General features: G+C 34.6%; 1 protein-coding gene and 1 long non-coding RNA gene across 6 annotated transcripts in view; one reads left to right on the top strand and one right to left on the bottom strand.

Annotated features, from left to right (window-relative positions):
- LOC136031164 (glutamate-gated chloride channel-like) overlaps positions 1-16,431 on the top strand; it is a 200,839-nt gene that overhangs the window by 41,066 nt on the left and 143,342 nt on the right. The window contains exon 1 of one of the 5 annotated variants that reach the window (XM_065710508.1): positions 5,821-5,873. The exons of 3 other annotated variants lie outside the window; for them this stretch is intronic. The gene's annotated coding sequence lies outside the window, so the exon portion shown is untranslated. Of the gene's footprint in view, positions 1-5,820; positions 5,874-15,714; positions 15,808-16,431 lie in introns of those variants that run through there. One more of the 5 variants, XM_065710506.1, reaches the window with a different exon arrangement.
- LOC136031167 (uncharacterized) overlaps positions 1-16,431 on the bottom strand; it is a 140,820-nt gene that overhangs the window by 120,642 nt on the left and 3,747 nt on the right. The window contains exon 2 of the long non-coding RNA XR_010618442.1: positions 15,137-15,241. This is a non-coding gene — a long non-coding RNA (uncharacterized LOC136031167). The remainder of the gene's footprint in view (positions 1-15,136; positions 15,242-16,431) is intronic.

The raw sequence follows: 16,431 nt of genomic DNA, 5'->3' as shown, positions 1-16,431 counted from the left end.
ACCTTGGAAACCGGAAATCTTGGAAAACGCTTAAAGTGGAGAGATCCAGATGAAACTTGATGGGAAGAATAAGAACAAGCTATAGATACGAGATTGACATTATTGGTACGGATCCGTTCTCTTTGGGTGTGCTGGAAGTTGTTAATTTGGAAAAATTAGAAAAATTGAGGTGTTTTTAACTTAAGAATGGGTGACCGGATCTTAATAAAATTTGATAATTAGGAGAAACTCTTGTCTCAGAGTTCTTCTTTCAAATCCCGACCAGATCTGTTGACATTGGGGGGGGGGAGTTGGAGGGGGAAACTGGAAATATTGGAAAACGCTTATAAACGCAGTAGATACGTAATTGACGTAACCGGACTGGATCCACTTTCTTTGAGGGAGTTAGGTGGTGTGGTTCAGTGCTTTGGTGAGTTTAGTGCTTCTGGACGTGCTAGGACGATGAAAATTGGTAGGCATGTCAAGGAGCTGCACTAATTGACTCGTTACAATTCTTTTCCTCGATTCGAATATCTGGGGGGATGAAGGGAAAGGAAAAATTAGAAAAATTGATGTATTTTTAACTTACGAGTGGGTGATCAGATCTTAATGAATTTTGATATTTAGAAGGACCTCGTGACTCAGAGCTCTTATTTTAAATCCCGACTGGCATTAAGCCTCTGATTTTCTTTTTAAAGCAATCTATTGATTCTTAGAATGTTACTACAGGTCATATCATATTAGCTCTTGGCTCATCTTGACCTCGTCACAAGTGCGATATGAGCTCTTAGCTCTTGTTTTTGATGAATAGTATATAAATATAAGTAGTTTCAAAAATTTATTAAATACCCCTAGGGGTTTCCTTCCTCCCTTACCTGCATTTATGATCCCAGGGCAAGGGTGCCCAATGTTTATTATGTACCTTCACGAACATATTACTTTAAATGACATTAATTTAATAGTATAAACATTACTCCGTAAAGCAAAGTATATGATTACCCCGGTTCCAAACCGGGGTAATCAATCATTTATGAACGAGCCTATAAATCATCAACTGTATGAGATGATGGGGAAAAACCAAAATATTCTAAGATACGGGCACTATTAGGAATGAAATGAGATCCCGTGGAACTAAAATGGACAAATATTCTACAACTTTAGATTAAAAAAAAATAAAATAATGTTCGTATGTTTTATAGGCCTACAATCGGCGTTTCTTTACTTTTAAGAGCCAATAATGTTTAAAATAATGTGTTTTAGAGAATAACGTTCTTTTTAAAAATAATATTCATACATTTTATAGGCCTATGATAGATGTTTCTTTACTTTTAAAGGCCAATAATGTTTAAAATAATGTGTTTTTAAGAATAATATTCTTTTTAAGAATAATATTCTTTTTTAAAATAAGGTTCATACATTTTATAGGCCTACCATCAGTGTTTCTTTACATTTAAAGGCCAAAAATGTTTAAAATAATGTGTCTTTAAGGTTATTGTTCTTTTTAAAAATAATGTTCATACATTTTATAGGTGTACAATCAGTGTTTCTTTACTTTTAAAGGCCAATAATGTTTAAAATAATGTGTTTTTAAGAATAATTTTCTTTTTAAAAGTAACATTCATACATTTTATAGGTCTACAATCGGTGTTTCTTTACTTTTAAAGGCCAATAATGTTTAAAATGATGTGTTTTTAAAGATAATTTTCTTTTTAAAAATAAGGTTCATACATTTTATAGGTTTATAATCGGTGTTTCTTTACTTTTAAAGACTGATAATATTTAAAATGATGTGTTTTTAAGAATAATGTTCTTTTTAAAAATAATGTTCATACATTTTATAGGCCTACAATCGGTGTTTCTTTACTTTTAAAGGCCAATAATGTTATCTGTTTTGTACCAGCTTTGTAACCTAAAAATGGCAATTCGTATGAAGTGTTAAAAATGATATTGCCTCAAGGTGTTGTTACCAATTATACATGTTTTCAACTTCCTTATAAATCTGGTCCTAATGCTAATGAGATGTCAACATTCTTAATGATATTCTGGCAAACTCCTCAAGAAGTGGTTAAGCCAATGAGAAAGGAGGAAATCTAAAATACTAAAAATTATTGCTAAAAATCATCCCACATAACTACAAACTTGAGAGTCTTTGGGATTATTACATAAAAAAAAAACTAGTTTTTTTAACTGAAAGTAAGGAGCGACATTAAAACTTAAAACGAACAGAAATTACTCCGTATATGAAATAGATTGTTCCCTCCGCAATCCCTCGCTCTTTACGCTAAAGCTTTTAATTGTTTTAAAAAGCAGAATTGTGGCAAAGAGTCAAACTTTAGCGTAAAGAGCGAGGGATTGCGGAGGGAACAATCTATTTCATATACGGAGTAATTTCTGTTCGTTTTAAGTTTTAATGTCGCTCCTTACTTTCAGTTAAAAAAACTAGTTTTTTTTTATGTAATTTCTGAACGTTTTTGAATTAATGCATGTTTGATTTTGACTCTCCACACGTAAACTATTCAAATGAAATTTGCATATTAATTCCTTTTTTGGCTAAATGGCTTTCTCTTAGTTTTGATCATACGATTTTGAGAAATATGGGATGGGGAAGGAGGCCTAGTTGCCATGCAATTTTTCGGTTACATAAAAAGGCAACTATTAATTTTAATTTTAACGAATTTTTTTATTAGCAAAAAATATACGTAACTTTAGAATTAACTTACGTAACACACTTTTATATTCTTTAATTATTATTATGTATATGAGGGGGTTTGTACCCTCGTTAATACCTCGTTCTTTACACTAAATCGTAAGTTTTGTCCCAATTCTTTAAGAATGACCCCTGAATCAGAAAGGCCGTAGAATAAATAGTTGAAATTACTAAAAATACTTTAGCATAAAGAGCGAGGTATTTATCTCCTCCTAAATACCTCGCTCTTTATGCTAAAGTATTTTTAGAACCCCTCATATGCGTAATAATCTCTGTTCGTTTTAAGTTTCAATGCTGCTTCTTCCTTTCATTTGAAAAAACGTTTTCATGTTTATTTTTCATTGTTTTCTTATAGTAATGCTAGAGAATCCTGCGCCCTTTTCATTGAATTTTTCTTCCCCCATGACAGATTCATCCAAGGAAAGATCCTCCAACATAGCCCCCTCTCCTCAGCCCCACCCCCAAACAAAATAAAATCCCCTGAAAACGTCTCTACACTTCCCAATAACCATTACTATGTGTAAACACTGGTCAAAGTTTGTAACTTGCAGCCCCTCCCCCAGGGATTGTTGGGGAGTAAGTCATCCCCAAAGACATAGTTATTATGGTTTTCAACTATGCTGAACAAAATGGCTATCTCAAAATTTTGATCCGTTGACTTTGGGAAAAAAATGAGCGTGGGAGGGGGCCTAGATGCCCTCCAATTTTTTTGGTCACTTAAAAAGGGCACTAGAACTTTTCACTTACGTTAGAATGAGCCCTCTTGCGACATTCTAGGACCACTTGGTCGATACGATGACCCCTGGGGAAAAGAAAAAAAAAAAAAAAAACAAATAAACACGCACCCGTGATTTGTCTTCTGGCAAAAAATACAAAATTCCACATTTTTGTAGATAGGAGCTTGAAACTTCTACATTAGGGTTCTCTGATACGCTGAATCTGATGGTGTCATTTTCGCTAAGATCCTACGACTTTTAGGGGGTGTTTCCCCCTATTTTCCTAAATAGGGCAAATTTTCTCAGGCTCGTAACTTTTGATGGGTAAGACTAAACTTGATGAAACTTATATGTTTAAAATCAGCATTAAAATGCGATTCTTTTGATGTAGCTATTGATATCAAAATTCAATTTTTTAGAGTTTTGGTTACTATTGAGCCGGGTCGCTCCTTACTACAGTTCGTTACCACGAACTGTTTGTTTTATCGGTATAAGATCTACAAAACGACATAAAAATCAAGGCTGTATGATTAGTGCAACCCTTTTAAATAGTAAAGGAAGAATATCTTAAATGGCAAATTTTAAAGGAAACTGATGATAATAAAAAAACAAAAATTTTGAAATCTCGTGGCAAATGGAGAGGCTACTTTACAATTCTCTACGTCCTCTAAAAGTAATTTTACTACTACTTTTAAAAATTAGAGGTGTCCCCACTAATTAATTTTTTATGAAGCTCTAAAGAAAAAAAATGCAAATTTGTTCGGCCTATTCATGTTAAAGCTTTCAATGAAGCCTCAGGAATTTCTTCATCAAAGAATCTGCTCGTTTCTGTTGTTAATACGCATTTCACTGCTATAGGAAAATAGCATTGGCTTCAAACCTCGGAGATTGACCTTAAGGTTGGCTTAGAATATTAAGTTGATTCCTTCAGGGATATTATACGAGATAAATGGAAACTAAGTTATAATTCAAGGGAGAGTGTTGAGCCGAATCAATAGCATCTATGGGTTGGATTTGCATCCAGACTCTCAAAACACCATATCTGCATTACTTTGAGACGGAAATGGGTGATTGGAATCCAAAATTTTAACATCTAGTGCTTTTTTTGAGATTCTAAGTTAATGGGAAGGTGATCAGTCACCCTCCAATCCATTTTTCCCTACCGATCCTCTAATTACCAGGAACATAACATCAAAAATTGATATAGTCATTTTGTTAAAAACTGTCAGACTGCAACCACTTACAAATATTACTGCGAAAACTTACATCTGTGACTGTGATTACATCGGACTACTTACGACTGCATCTGGCACTGCTAGTGACTAGGGCTATCATTACTAATACTGCTAAAGATACGGCAAAAGTAACTGCTACTGCCAATACTGCTGCTACATCTACTGCTACAGCTATAGATGTTGAAGTACATCTACTCCTAATACAAATTAAATAAAAAAACAAGTTTAAAAAAAAATGAAAATAAGGAGCAACATTAAAACTTAAAATGAAACGAAATTACTCCGTATATGATAGGGGGCTTTTCCTCCTCAACGCCTCGCTCTTTACGCTAAAGTTTGACTCTTTCTCTTAACTTTATTTTTAAAACAGTAAGAAACTTTAGCGTAACGAGCGCTATACAGCTATAGATGTTGAAGTACATCTACTCCTAATACAAATTAAATAAAAAAAAACAAGTTTGTTTTTAAAATGAAAATAAGGAGCAACATTAAAACTTAAAACGAACAGAAATTACTCCGTATATGATAGGGGGCTTTTCCTCCTCAACGCCTCGCTCTTTACGCTAAAGTTTGACTCTTTCTCTTAACTTTAGGATAAAACCCCAAATACTCGTCTACGAGGGGTGTATCAAATACCATGTATTTGTGGAAATTATTACATTGGTCGAACCCACCAAAATTTAGGAACAAGATTGCAGCAACACAAAGAAAGTATTGAAAAAGCATTAAAATCTAAAAATAACTCCATATCTTTCGATTTAGCTTTAAGTAATCATATTTTTGAAAATCCAGACCATTATGTTCTATTTGACGAAACAATTCTAATTAGCAATGACCTAGAAATCAAACAAACTGTCCGTGAGGCAATCGAAATCAAACGAAACTTAAATAATAACACATCCCTAAATAGAAACTTGGGTGAATACACACTCAACCCTATGTACACAAAATTAATTATAGAAACTAATCTAATTCAAAATAAAACAAAAATAGGAACGAACAAAAACAAGCCCAATATCAAAAGAACTATCAGATTAGCTGCAGAGAAGGCAAATATCGCAATAAGAAATCATTCCAATTTTTAATAAATACAGTTAGTGAAATGAATGAACCTTTTTATCTTGCAAAATGTTAGCTTTTATCAGACAGTCTTGGCTGAACTTTTTGTTAAGAAGTAATGATGCCAAGGCTATTTTAAAATAAAAACAAATGGATTTTTAACTGAGAACTTTTATTGTAAGTGTTTTATTGTTTTTTATTTTTTCTTTGCTGAAGACGGCCCTTAGATGTAGGGCCGAAATATTCAAATAGGTTTTGTTGGTTCACTGTCTTGGGAAAAAAAGTCCTCATTATTCTCTCTTTTGTTGTTGTACCAACTGTTTGATAGAACTATTAAAGTAAATCAAAAAGGCACAAAGGCATCCTGGTTATTGAATTGACATAACATTTCCAGGCTGTCAAAAAAATTAATCTGCAATGTCTCATGAATGGATAGGGCAATTAAATTGAAAATTTTAGGGTCTGTTGATTGTGATGTTGAACTTAGTCAAAAGACAGTATGTCCAACCTTGTTGTCATAGAACGTGTATGCACTATCTCAGCAATAGAAATTTGAATTTAGTTGAAACTTCAAAGGAATATTGATGGAGATCAAAAGGCACCACAAACATCCAGGTTAAAAAATGGCATGAACAATATATTTCAAAAACGAGTTGGAAATCAAGGTTGGGTTGTGTGTACAATATCCCAGGAATAGTCAAGGGTCAAGTTCAAACTTGCTGAGAATGCTGATGGGGGTTTTCAATTTAGTCGAAAGCTCTAATGGCTATCGGCATTTAGTTGAGACTTCTAGAGCATGTTGGGGGAATGTTGAAATAAATTATTCGACGTTATTCTAATAGAAGCTACTAAAAGGGTGTTTGATATATATTTAAACAAGAGTTAAGAGCTCATTGGCACTTGTGACGAGGCAAGAAGAGCCAAGAGCTCATATGGTATGAGCTCTAACAAAATTCTAAGAATACATATATTGATTTAAAAGGAAAATCAGAGGCTTAATGCCGGTCAGGATTGAAAATAAGAGCTCTGAGTTACGATATCCTTCTAAATATCCAAATTCATCAAGATCCGATCACCCACTCGCAAGTTATAAATACCTCATTTTTTCTAATTTTTCCTCTCCCTTTAGCCCCCCAGATGGTAGAATCTGGGAAAAACGAATTTATCAAGTCAATTTGTGCAGCTCCCTGACATGACTACAGATTTTCATCGTTCTAGCTCGTCCAGAAGCACCAAACTCGCCAAATCACTGAACCCCTCCCCCAACTCCCCCAAAGAGAGCGAATCCAGCACGGTTATGTCAATCGCGTATCAAGGACATTTACTCATTCTATACACCAAGCTTCATCCCGGTTCCTCCACTCCAAGTGTTTTCCAAGATTTCCCCCTCCAACTTCCCCAATGTCAAAAGATCTGGTCGGGATTTGAAATAAGAGCTTTGAGACATGAATTCCTTCTAAATGTCAAATTTCATTAAGATCCGATCACGTTTTCGTAAGATAAAAATACCCCAATTTTGACGTCTTCCATGAATTTTAGTTTCTCCCTCCAACTCCCCCCAATGTCACAGGATCTGGCTGGAATTTCAAATTAAAGCTTTAAAGCACAACATCCTTCTAAATATCAAATTTAATTAATATCTGGCCACCCTTTCGTAAGTTACAAATACCTAATTTTTCCAAATTTCCCCCCCAAACATCACCAAAGAGCCCACCGATCACCAAACGATCACCAAAAGATATCGTATCTTTCCAAACATCAAATTTCATTAAGATCTGATCAATCGTTCGTAAGTTAAAAATACCTCATTTTTTTTTATTTTTCCGAATTAAAGGGCCCCCATTCTCCCCCCAGATGGTCAAATCGGAAAAATGACTATTTTTAGTTTAATATGGTCTGGTCCCAGATGTGCCTGCAAAATTTCATCGTCCTAGCTTACCTGGAAGTGCCTAAAGTAGCAAAACCGGGACCGATAGACAGACCGACAGAATTCGCAATTACTATATGTCCCTTGGTTAATACCAAGTGCCATAAAAACGGGTAAGATATTAAGTTTGAGGGACATTACGAGGGACGTTGAACTCGACCAAAAAATGACTAGTGCATCCTGGCTCTTTTCTACCCCGTACTTTCTTAACACTCACTTAAATATTAAATATAGAAGAGTTTAAAGAGTCATAAATGAAAGATGAGTGAGTAATGTCTCTGTTGTATATTCGTTCTTCTATTCTATTTTCATTCTTGAGTAATATTTTGAAAATTCTCCTAGGAGTTTTTTTCGCACATTATCTATAAATTACAGTTGAATGAAATTCTTAGATTAATGTCTGTTCCAAACATGAGCTTCAAATTGAGTGAAATTTATAAAAAAAAAAATTCATCGCGATTAGAAACAACGCTCAGATCACCTTATGTAATTTAAGAACTTGAATTATGATATGGTATCTTGGTTCTATTTTAGAAATTTTAAAAAGAAGGAGAAGTACTTGTAAGGTCATATTAACCAAAAAAGAAATTGACAATAAAAATAAACAAAAATGAATAAAAATAAATTTTCCCAAAAATTTTTTTCAAAGCAGCATAAAAAACTTAATTAAAACTTGAGACCAGCAGAAATAAAGCCGTATAATAATTCAAACTTAAAACGACCAAAATTGCTGTCAAAGAATAAATGAAACCCAAAGCAAACGCATATGAAGATAAACTAGATCTACGTTGCATGGGCAACGTGAGGTGTTGCGGCAACCTTTGCTCGGCTTCGCCGAGTAAAGTGTTGCGAGAGCAACACTTTGGTTTTGTTTCCTCGCTGCGACTAAACGCTGAAGTTGTTAATCTGTAAGGATGCTAAAATACATACTAGGTACACCAACTCGCAAAAGTTGCAAACTCCTCATTGCTAAAGATGATTGTAGCCTTACAGCCGATTATTACTTACAAGTCCCCTACATGTCTTACCACTAGAACCAAATTGGTCTTACCATCAAATACAACGGAAACAAAAAATAGGTACACCAACTAGTAAGAGTTGCGAACCCCTCATTGCCGAGGATGATTGTCAGCTAACAGCCGACTGTTGCTTACAACTCTCCTATATGTCTCACAATTGGTATCGGCCTATTTTTGGTTTCAGTGTGTACCTTACTACTGAAGTTGTCAACCCCTTTAAATTTTCAAACTGCTATATCTCATGAAGGAATTTTTGTACAAAATAATGGATGACATATACTTTAATCAGCTCATCAAAAGCTATCGACTGCCGTCAAAAGAAAAAATCTATCTGTCTTAGTTCAAAAGTTGACTTTTTTGCCGTAGGCCAACTTTCTAACGTCATCACTTAGAAAGGAGCAAAGGATAAACTCTAATTTCCTTAGCAATGAGAGAACTTTTAAAGTTTAAGAGGCACATCTGATACCATGTCTCTACCGCAATCCCAAGTGCGAAAAACCGAATGATAAACTCAGCCGAAATCACGGCAGCACTTTCGGACCCGTGGGAAAATGCCGCTTTTTTGCTTCTCTAAATTTTTCTATTTATCACTCAAAAAAGATATATTGGCTGTAGGGCAGGGTAACTGTCGCATATATTTAACACTTATAGATTTTAGTCCATCTTCAATTTGAAACTGGTGCCTGCCTGCTTGCCTGCTAGAACGGAGCTTTCAACTCGAAAGCAGAAACATGGTTTGATGAAACGAACATCAAGTTTACCGGAAACAAATAATGGGTACACCAACTAGCAAAAGTTGCAAAACCCCTCGTCACTGAAGATCATTGTAGCGTAACAGCTGATTATTACTTACAACACCCCTACATGTCTCACAATCGGGAACCAAGTTGTTCTTACCATTAAATACACCAGAAACAGATAATAGGTACGCCAATCAGAAAAAGTTGCAAACCCCTCATTGCCAAAGATGATTATCAGCTAATAGTCGACTGTTGCTTGGAAGTTCCCTACATATCTCACAATTAGTATCAGCCTATTTTTGGTTTAAGTGTGTACCTTACCACTGAAGTTGTCAACCCCTTGAAACTTTCAAACTGGTGTATCTCATGAAGGAATTTTTGTACCAAAAAATGGATGACATATACTTTAATCAGCTCATCAAGGTCTATCGATTGCCAGTGAAAAAAAATTCTATCTGTCTTGCTATCCGTAACTTTTGAGGATCAAAATACCATAGATGATACTCTATTAATTATTACGAAACTACCTCACTGTTTTACATTATTGTTTGTACTTGTTTCTTCGCTATCGGTTAAATGCGGAAGTTGTCAGCCTATCGAAGCTTTTAAAACAGTATGTTCAAAGAAGAACGCAATCAGTAATCACATGATCACACCCCAGCGTTGAAAAAACAACAACAAAAGAATATTGAAAGAAAGGACTAAATTGACTTTGCAGCCAGTTGAACATTATCTTTTTCAATCGTAGACATCGTAACGGATGAAAACTAGGAACAATATCTTGTATAATCTAGTTGGTATTAATTATAAAACTATCCGGAGCTTTTCAGGATCAAAATACCATAGATGACATTCTATTAATTATTACGAAACTACCTCGTTGTTTTGTATTATCGTTTGTACCCGTTGCGTAACATCTTAATTCTAGGTTACAGTGATTGATAGACCATCGATATGAACTTTCTTACCGACAGATTTACAGGGATCGAATACAATGTGCACCAATTTGGAAAAATTTCTAGCCTAAAGTGAACCGATTTTTACTTATAAGTCCGTCTCCCGAGATAGACATCAAGTTCAACCGGAAACAAATAATGGGTAGACCAACAAGCAAAAGTTGCAAACTCCTCATCTCTGAAAATGATTGTAACCTAACAGCCGATTATTACTTACTAGGCCCCTAAATGTCACTTTGCAGCCGGTTGAACTTTATCCTTTTCAATCGTAGACATCGTGACGGATGGAAACTTGGAACATTATCTTATGTAATCTAGTTGGTATTATAAAGCTATCTGTAACTTTTCAGGATCAAAATACCATCAGGGACCCATAAATTTCCTGTAATGACTCGCCATCCAGGATCGCTTATTATTGGATGGCGAGTCATTACAGGAAATTTATGGGTCCCTGATTCCATAGATGTGTACCAATTTGCACAAATTTGTAGCCCCTCGTGAGCCTCCTCTAGCAACCGATTCTTACTTACAAGTCCCTCTCCCGGGATATACATCCAAGTTCACCGGAAACAAATAATGGGTACACCAACTAGCAAAAGTTCCAAACCCCTTGTCGCTGAAGTCATTGTAGCCTAACAGCCGATTATTGCTTACAACTCCCCTACATGTCTTACAATCGGGAACCAAGTTGTTCTTACCATCAATTACACCAGAAACAGATAATAGGTACACCAATCAGCAAAAGTTGCAAACCCCTCATTGCCAAAGATGATTATAAGCTAATAATCGACTGTTGCTTGGAAGTCCCCTACATATCTCACAATTGGTATCGGCCTATTTTTGGTTCAAGTGTGTACCTTACCACTGAAGTTGTCAACCCCTTGAAACTTTCAAACTGGTGTATGTCATGAAGGAATTTTTGTAACAAAAAATGGATGACATATACTTTGATCAGCTCATCAAGGTCTATCGATTGTCATTGAAAAAAAAAATTCTATCTGTCTTAGTTTAAAAGTTGACTTTTTTGCCGGAGGCCAACTTTCTAACACCACCACTTAGAAACGAGCAAAGGATAAGCTCTAATTTCTTGAGCAATGAGAGAACTTTTAAAGTTTAAGAGGTATATCTGATACCATTTCTCTATTGCAATCCCAAGTAGAAAAAAAAGAATGGTAAAGTCAGCTGAAATCACGAACAGAAATGGCTAGAAACAATAGATGGCAGCGCTTTCGGACCCCTGGGAAAATCGCACTTTTTTGTTTCTGTAAATTTTTCTATTTATCACTCAAAGAAGATATATTGGCTGTGGGGCCGGGGAACTACCGCATATATTTAACACTTATAGATTTTAGTCCATCTTCAATTTGAAACTGGTGCCTGCCTGCTTGCCTGCTAGAACTGAGCTTTCCACTCGAAAGCAGAAACATGGTTTGATGAAACGAAAGCTTGGCTGCACAACTTCAGATACTCCTCTCTGACATAGGCTATATAACTCCACTTCACTTCGCACACCATAGGCTCTGGCTCGAGGACAAGCAAAAACCATCCTTTTTGGTCCCAGGCAAGAGTTCTACGGAGCTTTCCAAAATGTAATGTCACATTCATCAATCCGGCCTGAGGTCCACACTTTCCGTAAAAACCGCACAGGTTTGACCCTTACCAGTTTCCAGGAATAAGCTGAGATCGGCGGCATAGGAAAAAAAAAACAACAAAAAAAACGGGACAAAACCAAAGTGCTGCTCTCGCAACACAATAATATGGTTCTTTTTGGGATTTTTGTTTTCTTGGATTTCTTTTTCTTTGAAAAAATGGCCACAAATGTGATTTTGTTCTGGCACGTTCTCTTTTTTTTAAAAATAGGGCACTTTATATGGCATCTTCTTTTCAAATGAGCCTTCTTCTGGCATCTTACAACTACTTAGTTAATATAATCGCCTTGGTTTTCCTTTTGTTTAAGGATAAGAGTGTAATTCTGTAACGATTTTTTTTGCCATGGGAACTCAATTGTACATTTTGTTTCAATCCTACGCCCTTTTTGAGGGTTTCAGGCTCTTTTTGGTTTTCATATAAGTTTGTTTTTACACAAACACAAAAAAGAAAAAAAAACAATAGGAAATTTCGCAAAACAGTGGGAAACAAATTAGAATGAACATTATGGCCCTATGTCCAAGGGCCGTCTTCAACAAGACATAAATATATAAGAAGAAAAAGCTTGCAACAGGGTAAAATCAATAAAACTAAAATAATTTTTTTTTCAAAACTGTCCCAGCATTATTGCCTCAGTGACGTTCAACAAGGTATGATAAATAAATTATGATGAAACGAGGCAATTCATTGAAATGAACGAGAAAGATTTAATAACATGTTTTTAACGCCAATCTTGCTTATTGCCTGCTGATCTCATAATTTAGGTTCTGTGTTAATATTTATTGGCTTTTTATAATATTTCGTAAGGTCATTTTTAATTAAATTTGTGTATGGAGCATATAGTGAATATTCTTCCAAGTCCCTATTTAACAAAATATTATTATTAAGCCTGATTTCAATTGCTTCTCTAACTACTTGTTTTATGCCTAAGTCATTGCTAATAAGGGCAGATTCTTCAAAAAGTATTTTCCGCGGCTAAGACTTTTCAAACACATGGCTGGCTTAAGCAAAATCAAAAGAAACAGAAGCAATATTAGAATTTAAAACTTTGGTGATATGATCTTTATACTGTTTTACTCGTTTCTCGAAATTCAGGTGAGTTCTCCCTAGGAAGAATTTGCCACACTCGTATGGTGCTTGATAGGCACCACTTTGGCGAGTAAATGGAGTTTCATCTTTACCAGAATTCAGGAGTCTTATGATTTTCAAATTATCGATAAATACAACATACAGACTATTTTGTGTGCATACTTTTTTGAGATTTCAAGTGACTTTTGGAATATATGGGAGGTAAATTAGGTTTCAGGGCGTATCGGGATTCTCACTCGGTAAAATATTGTTGATTTTACGAGATTGTCTTTTCAGTCTACGGTTAACTGTATTATTAATAGACCAAAGAGGATGCCCATTTCCAAATAGTATGTCCCTGTTAGTCTATTTCTGATGTGATGTAGGAATTAGAACAAATATTTAGGGCACGATTGACGAGAGAGATTACGATAGCTCTTTTAACTTATGGGGGATGGTTTAATTTAAAATATAAATACCTTTTGCTTTGTGTTGGTTTTCTTTAAATAGTAAAATTGAGTTTATCTAAGCTACGAATAATTAGCACATCCAGGAATGAGGTTTTATTTGCAATTTCAATTTCTAAGGTAAACTGTAAATTCATATCAAATGTATTAAGGTGATCTAAAAAAAACCCTAAGCTCATTTTCACCATAGTTCCAAAGTGAAATGAAGCCATAGTTCCAAAAATAAAGCCGTGTATGGGTAAGCCATTTATTCGTTGATGGAAAGAATTACGGAATCGGAAATACATTGAGTGCCTGCTACAAAGCTTAACCGAGGTCAATAAGACGTCGCAATCTAATCCTGTTGCTGAAACTTCTATTAAGTCATAATTTTCGTTTATTTTATTTTCTAATACTTCTTCAGATACTGCAACATCAATAACTGCATACATGGGCACAATGTCAAAGCTAGTGATAATTGTTATTTCTGAGATATTTACGTTTTTGAGTTTTTCAACTAAATCTATCGAATTCCATATGTAAGATTTTTGAGAAAAAAGCAAAGGTTTGACGGCTGTACGTAACTATTTTCCGATATTGGAGGCGGGGGCTTTCGTACAAGCTACGATGGGCCTTAAAAGAATGCCTTGCTTATGTAATTTTGAAAGACCTTAGCATTTTGAACAAAAGCTGCCCCGAAAAAAACAATTTGCTATATAATTTTGGAGTAACTTTACAATTTTGTTTTAGATCTTTCAATTCATTTTTGATTTTGTTAGCAAACTAATTAGCATGATAGTGGGTTATAGTTGCATATGTATTTTTGTCATTTAGATGTGCATAAATTTTTGCGTCGTAATCTGTCGTATCCATGACAACCAAAGAATTTCTCTTATCTGCTTTTTTATATATACTTATACCATTTAGTTTAATAAAAACTATTGTTACTATTCCTAAACCAGCTTAAAGTCGTGACTCTTCCTCACTTAACTCTTGCTTAAAAACACGTTTTAAATTTTCAGTTACTATGGGGCTAGGGTCCGTTCTTCACTAGGTTGCTCTTAAGGGGGTAACCGTAATTTAAAAAGAAACTTGTTTTGGTTTTGCCTAATTACTTACACAATAAATTATCCCAGAGCTTAAATAAATAGATTTAGAGCTTAGATTATAAATACTAGTAGCTTAGTACGGTCCTACCATTAATTAAACAGAAGAACGTTAAATTGAAACAATTAATGGTGACAAATTTTGCAGCTGGGTACCTCTTGTGGTTCTATTTAGATTTGAGTTTTATATGCTTGACAAAATAAGGAAAAAAACTATCAACTTTTCTTTTATACTCGTAAATTCTAGCACAATTCTTTGTAAACGATAAGAAATAAGGAGTATTTGAAGACTGTAAAATATGTTATATATGGTAACTTTGGACTTTTTTACAAGTTTTCTTCCAACGAATTAAAAAGATTAAATCAGTAAAAAATTACTTTCATCTATCATTAAAACTAGTCAGCATAGCAAAAAAAACACGTAAAGAACTGGTACTTATATAGCCTACTTTAGGTAGACTGCTTAATAAGGTCTACTTAAACAGCCTTAGACCTAGAATATTGATAACTGTGATGGAAACAAGCTCCTACCTGCCCAATCGCGCATTCTCTAGACAATGTGTTGAAATTTAGCAAGCTTGGGAATATAGGTGTTATTCAGCAGCTTGGAATACTAGTGTATTTTCATCACCGTCCCTGGAAATAGGAGCTACGATCTTAAAAAGTATCAAATTTGTTTTGTTTCATTTGTTTTGGATAGTGAGAATGTTTTTCACATCGTAGTTAGTAATCTCACGCACTATTCAGTTTTAAAGGTCTGAAAAACAAACTGTAACTCGAATGGAAAACCTCAAGTAAGTTGAAGAGTAAAAAAGAGCCTCTAAGTATTTTGATGAAACTAGAAGTCCAAATACTATATTTTATGCAGCTCAAAGTTTAACATAAAGAGTAAAACAGGGGAAACGGCACTCACACTCTTAATCAGGGTTACTGTTGCTCTTTTTGAGTTTGTCAGTACTTCGTGTTTTCATATGAATTTTGTTTTTAGGTTAAAATAATTAGGAAAAATCAGTCCATGAATGAAAAATAATTCGAATAATAAAGTATTAAAATGTGTTAGTTTAAAATAAAATAAAAATGTGTTGCCTTTAACACATTTCTTTTTCTAGGGAGGGGAGGAGTAGGTTGTAATGGAAATTATTTGACTGGAACAAAGAAATTGGCAAGGCAATTGAATAACCAGTGCAATTTAACACAAGATCGTGAGTGAACTTTTTAAATATAAGACATGTAACTACACCCTGAAAAAAAAATTTGAAAAAACAATTATATCAATTAATTTAAGGTAACGAACTGAAAGCGAGAATTGGAGTCCTACGGTAATTTTAAATACATAGATTTCATTAAATTTAATCTTATCCATCAAAGCTTAAGAGCCTGAGAAAACTTACCAGATTTTTGAAGAAGCGTAAAAAACCCTAAAAGTCATAGAATCTCAAAGAAAATCACACCATCAGATTCAGTGTATCAGAAACCCCAAAAGTAGAAGTTTCAAGTACCTATCTGAAAAGATGTGGAATTTTATGCCGGAAAAGCCCATCAATGATGCATGTTAATTTGTTGTTTATTTGTTTTCTTCCCCGGGTTGATTTTACCAACCTAGTGGTCCTAGAATATCGTGTGAGGGCTCATTCAAACGAAAGCTAAAAGTTCTAGCGGTTGAAACTAAAAGTTTCAAGTGACCAAAAAATCAGAGGGTAACTGGGCCTCTTCCCACACCCCTTTTTTCTCAAAATGGTCTGATCAAACTTTTGAGATAGCCATTTTGCTCAGCATAGTTAAACAGCCCAATAATATTTGGGGATATCATGACCCTATCACAGTCC

The sequence above is a fragment of the Artemia franciscana genome, chromosome 9, assembly GCF_032884065.1.
Source record: "Artemia franciscana chromosome 9, ASM3288406v1, whole genome shotgun sequence".
Classification (NCBI taxonomy): Eukaryota; Metazoa; Arthropoda; class Branchiopoda; order Anostraca; family Artemiidae; genus Artemia; species Artemia franciscana.
This window is presented reverse-complemented; position numbering and strand designations above follow the sequence as displayed.